Genomic DNA, 12,113 nt, shown 5'->3' with positions numbered 1-12,113 from the left:
CATCTCTTTTAAGCTCCCTCACCCTCAATGAAACCCCTCCTTCCTTTTCTCTTACTGTGATGCTCACGCCCCCTCCTCCTCCTCCTCCTCCTCCTCCTCCCTCCTTTTCTCTTCCTCCCTCCTCACAGCTGCACCGAGCTCTGGGCGATGTCAGTAAACACAGAGTAGCAATGCACTCAACGCCCAGTGGGAGCAGCCAGTTTTTTTCTTATTCTTCTCCCGCCTGTGGCTGTTTGGCAGATAAATGCATTTCGGGTGTGTTTCTAGTTTTCTATTAATAACGCTACTTTGCACAGAACTCAAATGCTGCAATATGTCCAGACTTGTGACTGAACACATTTATTTTCCCACAGATCAGTAGAGTTGACAGACGGAGAAGCTTTAGGGGTTTGAGGACGAGCCAACATTGTCTTAATGATCGAATAAAGTAATGGCTTGTTTTGATTTATCTCATTTCCAAGACAGACACAATAAGGTTTTTTATTTCCTGATTTAATTTTTTTTTTTTTTTAAATAGTGAAAATAGTGATGTGAAATGATGTCTTAATGTTTCTTTCTTTCTTTAATAAACCATAATCTCCTGTAGCTCTTTGCAGAAGAAGCACAAATAAAACAACACAGATGTTTCAGCTGCAGGAAAAGGCTCGGCTGTGTCTATTCCTATAAAATACAGTACCATTAAATATTTACCAGTTCTATATGTACAGTACTGTATATGATCATGAATCCCATGTGTAACTGGGTCACTGCCACTCCGGCCACCAGGTGGAGCTGGAGGGCTCCCAACGAAAGACACATATTATATTTCATATACCAGGTATTTGCATTTTGTCAGATGGGATTAATGGCAGCTAAACATTTTATCATGAAATTAAAACATTGTAGAGCCACAATCATTAAATATCTCTGTTCATATCCTACAGTATGAGTCTGAATTACTACTGTTGTTATCACCCAACAACAACATGAATCTTCTTACAAATTTATGTTGTGAGGGCTGATGCAGCTCAGAGCTGGAGGTTGTCTCCCACCAGACATACAGTAGCTCTGCAGCTCACATCTGGCCAGATGCTGCACCACATCCACACTGATATAGTCAACCAGGACACTCATGACCGTCCTCACACAATCCCTATTGACAAATACACATAAAGATCTGAGGCCAGAGTAGGGATCTGTATATGTGAGAGTTGGTTTCTGTCTGTTACATGTTACATGTTATAGTTTAGGGTGTGAAGTTTTACAATGCAACAGGTGAAATTAAATAAAACTATTCATCAACTATTCATTATTTAAATTCAAAACATAAAGGACAGATATAGCATTTAAGTGTGTGTCTCAACACCCTCATTGACAAATAATGTAATTCTATCAATGAACTACTTTTATGTCTTTACCTTTTGTCTTCACCCAAACCTTATATTCTAAAACCTCAAACAGCCTTTAGAAGAAGTGAATATAGATCAAATCTCTTTTCACTTACAGAATCCAGTCGATTATCAGAAGCAGCGATACATCTTCAGTGGGCGATCCAGCACACGACAACTCTATCACCATGGAGACCATGCCAGTCTGTGGGATGCCTGCTGCTCCGGTGCTCGCATCTGTGACGATCAAACTGAACAAGAACTGTGTTGGTTGTGCACTCACTCTGGTTTAAGGCAAAACAATAAAAAATATATAAATAAATGAACCTCACGGTTTTCATCTGCCTCAACAAAACAGACATCAGAAACATGATTTTAATGTAGTCGCATTCCTGTTTTACACTGGAATATAAACATGTTAAAAGTTTGTGAGTATGAATTAGTGACAGAACGAATATAAAAATGATCTTACCTTTATGAAACAAGCTTCAACCAGAGGCATGTTTGTCTAAAAATGTAAAAACACATATTTGTTGCATGTACTCCCAGTTGGAGGCTGACGTCTTACTGCATCCTCATAACTTCCCTGTAATTTGGATTCATCACCAGCACACACCTGATCAGATCTAGAGGCATCAACACAGCGCAGCACAGCCTCCTTTCCACCACTGGAGGGCGCTGGGCTGCTCCTGGATGAGTTTCCTGGCTGGATGGTCACAGCTGAGGCGGTGCCAGCGAACGTAGCAACAAGTGTGGTGGTGGTGACCCTGAAATAGCTCAAGACCCTTAGCCCAGTTCTTTTCTGTCAACAAACCACATGTCTGATTCAGAAAAAAAAGGTGAAAGTAGGTCACCATGTAAATATGTACGTCTTTAAAAATATATATTTCAAAATATTTTTTTGGCATCATGTCAGAGATATTCTGGTACCCTGATAAATCTATTGTGTTTATGTATTGTATTGATCGTTATCAGAAAGCTGAGTGTGGGTCAAACTGGTTGTGTGTGGCTCTAACCTGTGATCAGACTGGAAATGATGAGAGGCAGCGTCAACGTCATCTGCAGGATTCTCATCCGCAGCTCTACAGGGAAGGCTGAATACTTTATATTGGTGGTGGCTGATATATTAAGCAGAGGAAAGCCCAGGACAATTCCTTGGAGAGATGTGAACACAGATTATCAAATTAGTCTGTTTGTCAGAGGCGGAGTTCAAGTAATGCTGGAGAACACAGACGCTAATACAAAGCAAGCAAAGGGGAGGTTTGCTTTTACAGCTGGAGAGAAGAACAATGGTTGGTGAAGAAACAATGTTCACAGTGCAGTATGTTTGAGAACCACTTACCACAATACAACAGTGGTAAGTGTGACAACAACAAAAGTATCTCTCTTGAGAAAGCCCATAATATTAGATCAACTCTGGGATGAAGGTAAAAACCTGAGGGCTTGTTACAGTCGTGTAACCGCCACTGAGACCGACTGAGACAGGTCATTAGAGCCGGGTTGTGTCTTTTTCATATTTAGTTCTCACAAACAGCAGACTGCAGAAAAAGAGGAAAGAAGTGTTTATATTATTATATTAGTCTGTTTTTTTTAGCGTTATTAGAACAAGGATGTCAACAGTTGTCAGAGGCCATGAAAGCTAAAACATGCAACATGAAAGAAAAGGCGAAGAAGCTACAGATAAACAGCATTACATAACATCCAGTCTGCAGAAGAGACACACACAGGTAGTGAAGGAGGTGAAATAAATTCTCACTTTTTCTTTTTCTTGGGTAGAGTCCAGTCACCAGTGAGGATGTCATGGTCAGTAGGAAAGTCCAGTTATTTTCCTGTTGGCAGTTCGCCAAGTCTTCCAACACCGTCACTTCACTACATTAATCATCAGCTTTCTGTCTGTGCCTTTGTGATCAGTGTTTGATTTGATTAATTGAAGAGTAGAATAGTGTAAGTTCTAGGAAGTGCTGGATTTTCTCAATAAAATAGTTTGTTGTGGAATCATTTCTGTGAATTATTTCAAGTATAACCCTATTATTAAACAGTTGATTGATTGTGAAAAAGACAGATCTACATCAGAGACTCTATTCCACAGGTTTTGGACAAGTATATGACATTTTAAGCTATTGTTTCTAGGAGTTCAGTTAAAAATCTTTTTCAATGTCTGATGGACAATCGGTGGACAAACACAAAGATCACAGGGATGATGTATAAAATACAACCCACTGGCAGCACATCAGGAAGAAAAAGAGACAGTTTTATCTTTTTGTAAGTCTACTTTGCTGCACTGAAATAGCAGCTTGTAGCAGCATCTCGTCAGTACTCTACCAGTCATTCATGGGCCTGGAACAAACAGGACGAACAACACAGGGACTAAGAAGATCAATTACTCTTGACAGTCTTCCCCAAAACAGACTTCTACAGTAAATGTGTAGTTGTCTTATTTTTTGAGATCAGCTGCATCATTTGACTCAAATCTTTTACAGTAGAAGAGATTTTATATCAAAATGGTCACACACTTGGATGTATAAAACAAAACCCACTGGCTAAATATTACTTGTACAGAAGTCGTATGTTTGTTTGGAACATTTTTTGGCTTCTTCAGTGGTTAAGTCAGTCACTAGTCTGGTATTGGGACTTGAGCCTAGAGTTGGATAGTTTGGCTCCAGTCCACAGAATGGGAGAGGAGGTAATATCAACAGATACTATAAGTATTTAGGGGATTGTAAGTCCTTTGACCTTATTGTCCTTATTAGTTTTGTGGTCGGTGCAGAGGTTTTAGGTCACTGAGGTGTTAAGTCTACAGCAGCTGAAATACTGAGTCTCAGGATGACAATATAGGGGCAGTATGGCAAAGGTAGGAGGTCAGATGTTAAGTTTTTTACAGCTACTTAAGTCTCCTTGGATCACAAATCCACTAGTGGTGACAGAAGTCCCAACAGGACACAAGAAACACCTGCAAAATTCCCTTTGACTATTGTGAACTGTGTTGTGTGAGAGATTATAATGAGATCAATTACTGTACCTCTAAACCATTAACAAATATTATTATTTCTAAGAATCAATCAGCTTTATGTGATCAGATTAATGATGCAGCTCAACAAAGGTTTTTCTCTTTGCCTCTTTTAACTCATTGTTTTGGTCTGGGGTAACAGTCAATGGAATCAATGGAGATGTGACAACATAATCATTATAAGAAGACATGATAACATTATAATGATAAGTCTGAGTGGCTGATAGTTTAAATTTAATAATAATTCTGCAGTGATAAAATGTAAATTTGTTACTTTTCATGCTTTAATCTGTGTGTATTACCACATTACCTTGTGCGTACTATGTATTAAATGTTGGTTAGTGGTAAGTGGTAAGTGGAGTGGACAGCCATGACCTACATCCTGAGGGTCTATCCTACTGTACCTTGTTGACAAGGTAAAAGCCCTCCATTGTCTATAGGGGGCCAATTATGAGCTTAGCTCTTTAGAGATTTTACTCCAGCCATGAGTTATTGAGACGGTCTAATCATCTTGACACACAATAGCTAAAGTATCACTTTGAGCGGCATGAATAATAAGCAGCTCCTGTTGATTATTTGTTTATTTACACATTGATGGGATTTTAACATTATTCCTCCTCCTTCCATCTGCCATCAGTTTCCCCTTCGCTTATCCCTGCAGGTCTGAATAAGGTCTGTGTGAAGAGAGCTATAGAGTTAGTCACGATACAAATGTTGGGTGGTAACCTGAAGACTTTTAATGCCCGAGGTAGATGACAGTAAACACCCATGTCCATGGGACATTGTAAATTCGTAGCAACACGGACTACGGTGCAGTGAGAATAAGATGTATGACTGCACAATGGTAAACTGAGCAGCTTATAAATATTGCTTTGTAGGGAGGGCAGGGAGTAGGTACACAAGATTTTCAAATAACACAAAGTTGTCTAAATGTGTATGCAACTGGAGGCACAGTTGATAGTTCTGGGATTTTACATTTTCTGGACAAAAATTAAGCACAATTTATGTGGGAATGTGTCATTCATAATTATTGAAACAGTCAATTCAAAAGAGAAAAAATGACCTAAATATCTTTAAGCAGGGATTAGCAGGTGTGATTAGTATTACTTTAAGCAATACTTGTCAACAGTAGAACTACACATATAAGTAGAATTAACTGACCCACACATGTCGCCAATGTCTCCTCCAAAGGCTTGAAGTGTTTTTGCACACCATTATCTCATAGTGAATTAGACCTTTAACTTATTTCAGTATAAAATGTTATCACTTCAACATTTTCTTCTAGTCCAAGTAAATGTTTGTACCAAATTTTAAGAATTTCCTTGAAGGCGTTACTGAGATATACAGTATGTGGTCACGAGAACAGGAAGGACGCTTGAACAACCTGAAAACTTGATACCTCCGACTAGCATTGGACCCATACACAAAACAAGAAGCCTCACATCTTCAGGTAACAGTGGAGGAAAGATTCAGCACACTACAATACACAGCACCTGTGTTTACTCTGAACATCCACTTTTGAATGTGGACCAGAGGTGCTTAGTGACTCCGGGCGTCAGTCCATTTGTAGCACTTATGTAGAAACAGGTCAGACCAAGACATGACAATGCATGATTTCGTGATTTTACAACTTAAAATCCATTGAACTTTCCTGAGTCGTAAGGTCATACAGTAGTTGTTGAGTTGTTGAACAAAATGAAATTAGTAAAAAAAACATTGGATTCACCTCACTGCAGTAGCCTTTGACTTATCTTGTCTGGCCAGTTTAAGTGTTGCAGCACAAAACATATTAGATCTAGTATATTAGTATATACCTACTCATCCATCCATCCATCCATCCATCCATCCATCCATCCATCCATCCATCCATCCATCTTTTACAGTCTTGCACATTTCAAGATTACAAGATAAACCCTTGTGAATCTCCTTTAGCAAACCCTTCCAGATGGGAAACACTTGCTGTGAAATAAAATCATTTAAATCGCTACCCTCAGTGTTTGTTAGTGGACAGTACAACTACAAACTATGTGATTGATAAAATAGCAGAAAAAAACAAATCTTTACACAGATACTTGTGAATTATATTACACTAAAGTCGTACACACAACCTATTAGAATATGCTGCAGTGACATACTGTAATAGCCAATCAGTGCCATTCATACCAAATGCAACAGGTTAAGTTGTTCATATTTCTTTTTTATCCATGTGTGTGGGTGTGCATTAGGCAGTCTAAACTTGCTTGCCTGCCTGCCTGGCTACGCTACATGTGATGCAGTTGTGACATCAACGGATGCGAGGCAGGCTTATAAGGTGGCTTTAGGTGGGGGTTTATTTTCTCGGGGCTCAAATTAGCCAGAGAAGCAGCTTAGGCTCCGTGTGTAATAACTCGTCAGGGCATGGTTTCAAGAAGCCACCATTAAACATGTCTCTTAGCCAGTGCGCTTTAAAACAATAATTATTTAATCACCTTACAGTCTCAAGTAATGCTAATGTGTTAGTTATCTTCACTTAAGTAAAAAGGCAAACTGTAATGAAGTCTCATTAGAGCTGAAAGTGTGGCGGTCTGCACGAGACGTGTCATTTTACTACTGGAAATTCAAGTGGCAGGAGACATTCAAAGGGTCAACAGGTTCATATTTCATTCCTTAAATTATCGTCTTAAGGTATATTCCACATCCGGCAATACATTTGAGTAATAGTAAAAAACAATACAATGAATGCAAAAACTACAGATGGTTTATGTTAAACACAAGTCCTCATTTTGTTTTATCTAGGTCTGTGACCCAGCTACAGTTTCATTAAAAGCGACGAGATCTCCATTCTGGCTGACCTATTTGACGACTCGAGGCATAAAACTAAATCTCGGTAAACACTGGGATTGCCTTGGTGAAAAGATAGCACAGCAGTAGGAGGTAATAAGGTGAGGGAGTGCAGCCCTGGCCAAGGCATCAAGTAACTGCCGATCTGTGCAGCTCTTGGTGCAGGTAATCTTATTAAAACAGGGTCAGAGCCTGAACAGACCCTCGCTTAAATAGACATGGGCCAAATCTTACACCAACATGGACACTGATGACGACATTACCGCGGGTACACTTAATATTACCGGTGTGCTAGTAACATAAATGACGTACGGTCGTGATTCCCTGACCAGACAGGTAAAGCTGTCAAAGAAGAAGCGATTAAGTGGGTGAATTAGGTAATAAGATGCCCTGGTTAAGGTATGGAGTCAGATCAGTCTCAAAATGGATAAACGCAAACAGGATGTAGTCTGTAATTTATACGTAAACAACTCACTCCATTCAAGTATTTTTCAATGCACACAGATGTATTTGTGGCTCCATTTTGCGTAAAAAGTATCCACTAAAATCTATTTCTGACGTGCACAAATATTACTGAAAAATAAGTAATGTGGTGGATATTCATCAGTTTGTATAAAGTTTTTTTTTGATAAAACGGCAAATTCTTTTAAATACATGGACTTGAGGATTTCTATCATATACATTTGTGAAAAGAGGAATCCCACACACTGCGTAACTTGCACAATAATTAGAGCAACTTTTTGGTCTAATGACCTTCTTCAGGCAAACACCCAGGATTGCAGGCACAGATTCCTCTTTTCACAAATAAGTCCGGATCAACTGATCTTAGTCCGACGCACATGTAAAAACAGATGTGCAAAGACGCCTTTTACTTATGTATTTGAAACAAAAAATAATTGATAATAAGATAGCAGAAATATAAGAAACACTGGTCTGACCTGACTTTCCATGCTTTTATAGTCATCACCAAGCATTTTTATTTGTTTTGCTTTTCAAAAATAAGACAATTTTTGTTATTTTACAACTCCATCCATCCATCCATCCATCCATCCATCCATCCATCCATCCATCCATCCATCCATCCATCCATCCATCCATCCATCCATCTTCTTCCGCTCATTCGGGTCACAGGGACCAGACACTTCCTCCTTGTTCAAAATTTTGAACAAATTTTGTAGCACTGCCACTGGCTTTTTGTAGCATGATAAAGATATTTAATCGCTTTTTGTAGCACTGCCACTGGCTTAATGGGCATGATAAAGATATTTAATCGTATCCAGCTCAGTGATGTTTAAACTGTCAGACTGTTCAGAGAGGAGGTTTTAGGCCTTTCCTCTGGTGCTTTACATTGCTCCACAACCACAGTGCCCCCACCAGGCCAACCTGTGCTAAATCACAAAAAACAAAACTCATATCTTTGTGTATACAAATGAGAATGAAATGCAAGCATGTAGAAAATTGTTAGCTGCATCAGACTAAGAGAGTTTATTTATACCACAACCAACACAGACATGATCATACATGGATGAGAAATGGTCCACAGCTCACACAGCCTGAACAAACCAGCGCACTGGGAGTGGCTGATTAGATTAATAAGATAATGTTTCATAGAATGATCTCACTGACTGCGATCAGGCATTCCCAGTGTAAATTGTTTTCCCTTGCTAACAACATTACTGTAATGTGGTAATGCTGCTGTTGGTAAGACACTGATCTTTAAGGAAAGCTTTACTCAAAGCCACCTGCTTCTTTAGCTACCCTTTGAACTTTTAATACACGGCCCTTATGCTTGGACACATAAGTTTGGGCTTAGGGCTTGTTGTAGAGGTAGACAGATATTTGAGAGTCTCTGAAATGTGTATTAATAGCCTTGAAAGATTTTTCAGTACATTAATGTTGTAGTTATTATTTGAATAATTTTGTGCGACTATGCTGCACAGTTGTTTTTACAGTTTCAGCTACTGGCTACACAAACTGTGTGTGTATTTTTCTGCAGGATTGAGTGCGACAAGGATGTAAGGTAAACTCAAACTTCAGATATGCAGTGCATCACCTCTCATTTGTTGACGACAGCTAATTATTTCAATCCAGCCATTTAATCCATGCTTTCTAGCGTATTACAGCTGTAAAGTGATGCTATTTAAATCTTAAATTGCTTCTCTAAATTAACTGGTCTAGTGTTTTACCTAGTATTGTTTTAGAATTTATTTTCTTCATTCATTGTGGAATTATTTGGATATATTAATTTTAAATCTGTTAGATTAATTCTTTTTTGACATTAGCTATGTGTCTAACGTTAAATTGTATTTTAAGTGGAAAGCATTAACCATAGTACGAGGAGGGCCCTAATCTGGATGAATGGAGGGAGGGTTAACTCCTTGCACTACTGTGTCAAACAAAAGATTAAAAGATAAACTACCTGAATGCTCCAAATGTTTTTTTTTCTCTGACCCAATGACTGATTACCAAGTTAAATTATGCAATAGTAGGTAACAGTAACTCTATAGTCCACAAATATGTACTTCACCTACATCATGTTATCTCTGGATATGATTTACCACAATATCGCACATTTTGAAATGATAGTACCTATAGAGCACATTATAGGACATACTGTTTATTATTTATTTATTCAACATTATGTTGACTCTTTATACCTGCTGACCCCTGTGTTACTTAGAAGGAATGAAATAAATAAACACCTCTCTTTCCTCTTTCCACCTCTACTGGTCGATTTAAAAATAAACTGTAAAGCATGTTGTTAATAAATGTTCAGCTTGACGTTGACAATATCCATATTCAGCTAACACACCTGGGACGATATACAGTAGGAGTGACAGGACGAGCTTTTCTTTCACGTTTCGGCTTGAGTTGATCACATGACCAGTCTCTCAGCGTTTTACCCTCCCTTTCCATCATCTCTGTGTCATCCCCCTGCTGCTCACCATCCCCCTTTCCCCCTGTAAGCTGACGCAGCGCCTTTAAACATTAGCCGCTTTCTTCCTAATAGGATCTCAGGGGCTTAAATTGTCATCTGATAAAACTAAGGAGCTTGATAGCTACGCTGTACCCTCTTAACCAATTTGTACTCAATTAGGATAATGGGGAAACAAGCAAAGAGGGACAGCTTTAATATATTAATGTGATAAAATGATTATCAATTTCCCTTGTCTACGACCTGAGTGGTATTACTGTAGAAGCAGGTAGCAAAGTCTCATATTAATATTTGCCACTGACGAAGCGCACCAAACAATAAAGTGATCTCACAAATATTTGAGTAGATCTAAGAATTTGTTCAATTTGTTCTTTTGTTTGTAACACAGCATTCCCAAATACACGAATCCAACATTTGACCTGTCAAATACACTCATCTGTCACTTCATCAGACACACATTGCTAGAACCGGGTCACACCCATTTGCCTTCAGAACTGCTTTAATTCTAAGTGGTGTAGAGATTCAACAAATTGCTGAAAACAGAGTTGCTGCAGATTTGTTGCCTGCACATCAACGATGCAAATCTTCTGTTCCACCACATCCCAAAGGTCAAAGCTCTACTGGACTGAGATCTGGTGACTGTAGAGGCCGTTTGAGTCCACAGAACTTATTGTCATGCTCAATCACCCAGGTTGAGATCATTTGGGCTTTGCGACATGGCACGTTATTCTGCTGGAAGGAGCCATGAGAGGATGGTACAGTTCCTAATACCTAATAAAGTGGCTGGTGAGTGTAGATATAGCTAATGACAAATCTTTACAGGGTGAATTTAAAATTAAGTGTCGTATCCAGGCCCCTGCAAACATTGTACAAGCTGGTGCACGATAATTTAAATTCCCAGCTGGAGTCTGAAATGAGTGATACATCAAACCTTTCTATTTTAAAGTGCATGTCTCTGCACAACTCAATACACTACTGAACCACTCACAATGAATCTTCTCACGTCCACGACTAATTAATGAGACTAATCACCATCCACTAAGTCCATTGGATGTCTAATAGTATCAGCTCACTAAGGCAATTACTGCTCTTTTCAATGTGTTGCCTTTCTGGAAGTGATATTTTGAAATCATGGTGCAACATACTGTATTGGACATGAGAGATAACAAATGAGAACCGGAAACCGTCATTCTAAAAAGTCATTAACATGGCATAAAAAATAAATAAATCTATAAGAAAAAAGAAAAAAAAACTTTTTTGTACAATATCTTTGCACAACAGCCTCTAGAAGTAACCTCTCCCTCAGTAACCTCTCCCCCCGCCACCGAAGTCTTCATTTCATGTCTCTAGTGGCAAAGCTTGCTGCTTGCAGGTAAAAGTAATAGGCTTTGCAGTCTCGCTTTTCCTGGAAAACAACCTTGACAACTAAGAAAAGGTGCACAGCCAAAGAGACTTAAACCTGAGCCATTCTACTCAGAGAAAGCATTGGCAACACAATTGTGTGTTGCCATATGGCTTTAAACTTGTTGGTTTAAACTTCCTCAGCTGCTTAGACATGTGCCAGTGAGACAACTTTCAACCAGCCTCAGTTGAAGACGGTGCATCCATGGACAGAAGTTGTAAGCTTTTACCATCCACTACACTGGTGACTGCTTGCACTGTGCAAAACTCTCACTGACCGCTGGTGAAAAGTGAAATAAATAAAATAACAATGTGACAGGAACACGCTACATATCAATACTGGTAGTTTAGACCAGAATTTTCCATCTTGTAAAAAAAAAATCCTGGTGAAATAGATGATGGCAGAAGATATAAAAAGAAATGCAACACTGTAATAACTGTATGTTGTTATTGTGCCTCAGCTAATGCTTGAGCCTTAACTAAATTGGAAAATATTTCTTCTGAAGACAATTTCCTATCTCGGGTCAGAAAAAATCACTTTCTGTGCCACTTTTCCATGTTGCATTGTGGGTTTGGCACGTAA

The sequence above is a fragment of the Trachurus japonicus genome, chromosome 17, assembly GCF_045865225.1.
Source record: "Trachurus japonicus isolate A0001 chromosome 17, Traja_1.0".
NCBI lineage: Eukaryota > Metazoa > Chordata > Actinopteri > Carangiformes > Carangidae > Trachurus > Trachurus japonicus.
This window is presented reverse-complemented; position numbering follows the sequence as displayed.